Source organism: Styela clava, chromosome 4 (assembly GCF_964204865.1).
Source record: "Styela clava chromosome 4, kaStyClav1.hap1.2, whole genome shotgun sequence".
In the NCBI taxonomy this organism is placed as follows: Eukaryota; Metazoa; Chordata; class Ascidiacea; order Stolidobranchia; family Styelidae; genus Styela; species Styela clava.
This window is the reverse complement of record NC_135253.1, coordinates 23,251,326-23,253,060: the sequence shown is the minus strand read 5'-3', so window position 1 is coordinate 23,253,060 and position 1,735 is coordinate 23,251,326. Positions and strand designations below refer to the sequence as shown.

At 36.8% G+C, this 1,735-nt stretch overlaps 1 long non-coding RNA gene across 1 annotated transcript; it reads right to left on the bottom strand.

Moving 5' to 3' along the window:
- Window positions 1-1,060: 1,060 nt before the first annotated feature.
- Window positions 1,061-1,513, bottom strand: LOC120325674 (uncharacterized). The gene is made up of 3 exons (XR_005567363.2): window positions 1,380-1,513; window positions 1,237-1,293; window positions 1,061-1,181 (listed from the first exon to the last, which is right to left on the bottom strand). It is a non-coding gene; the product is annotated as an uncharacterized LOC120325674 (long non-coding RNA).
- Window positions 1,514-1,735: the final 222 nt, after the last annotated feature.

The window sequence follows — 1,735 nt, the reverse complement described above, 5'->3', positions numbered from 1 at the left end:
CATAAAGGCAACATACGGACATCATAACAGAATCGAAAAATGAATGCATCAGGGATTGATTCAGATATTTTATTTTGTGACAAAGAGTATCATATTGAATTGCAGACTATCAGCAGATACTGCTATTTCTAGAAATTCCGCTTGAATACGAAATGAGTATTCAACTATATATGTGTAAATAGTTTGTAGTTTAACATATGACCATATCAATGCGCAACATTTTTAAACATTCATTTAATGGCATATTTTTGATTTGTTCTCTCTGTGTGTATACCGGTACTGTTTTAACAATGACATTGAATTAGGCTACAGACCTGCTCACTTGTGGTTAGTGTTTTACCTGATAATTGCTTTTATGAGTGTCCGCACACCGAATTTGCCGCTATGGTTTTGCGTTTGTTTGTATATTAAACCACTTATCACATTTTCCGCAATGCCCAATCTAGCAATCAGTGTAGTTTTTCATGGCTTGGTTTTTCTTAAAGCTTTCATGGCTTCATGAGCATGACTATCGTCGCAAATTTATTACATTCCACTCCCCACATTTTCTTTGCATGAGGTTGTAGGTATTGGTCATTATCAACGTACTTGTTGAAAGTACAACAGCCCGAAAGTTTAATACTATCGTGTATTTTGTTTGTTAAGTTTGGCCCAAGCCTCATTAAATTGGGATTGTGTTTTTGTGTGCGTGTTGGTGGCCAGGCACATGAGATACTGTTACATGCAGGAATTTAACTTTCGGGAATTAACCCATTAATTTGAGTTACTCTGGTCCCGATAAACATGTTTAGACTTGCTGTCGTTTATTTATTTGTTTATATTAAGTGTAGAAGCTTGACGGGGTGTGACCTTATGCTACTACATACTGCTTGCTACACAAAGACGAAGGGCGCTGAACCGTGCGCCGATATTTTCCAGTCTAAACGCTCTAGTCTATCCCAATTCAGCAATATTTGTCTATGTTCGGTCCAGACAATCCTCTCCAAATTATCCCGTCTTATAACTGAGATAAGCAAGCTGAAGTCCACAAGCCCACAATACGCAACTTTAAACACAGGAGAATTGTAATGTGTCGTGAAATTATCAAACACTTGCTCAGCACAAAATATATAATCGAGATGTCAGATGGAGTCAAATTGATTACGGAAACAGATGACGAATAGAGATGAGATAGAGATTTTCTAAAGAAAACAAAATACACTATGAATTTGCCGCATAAATAACCAACATGCTTACCGACTGTTTTCAGCCAAGGTCAACAATATATCGAATCTTTTGTGTAACTGCAGAACACTGAAATAAACATGAACAAATAAGCACTACATTAACAGTACTGAACCCCACAACATTAATTGTGGCAATAAATACAGAAAACTCACCAATAATATTTCACAAAACAATCAAAACGCAGGACAGATTCACAAATTGCAGTTCAATAATCCAGAGTTCAATGCAGCAAATTTTAAACTATTAGCAAGTTAAATAAGCATGAAACAAAGGAAATCATCATTAGCCCATTATCATTAATATGATACAGCTTTTTCTAATGCTAAATCGCAATAGAAGTAACGCATTACAACAGCAAACTAGCTGTGCACATTTACAATTTCGGCCCTAACGCGAGGCGATACAATAACGATGTAAACACGCAAATTGCAGTAGACAGGAACCTTTTCGGCTCGGTCTACAGATGGTCTACGCTCGCTCTACGAAAAGATGCAAACGTGTCAGCAAT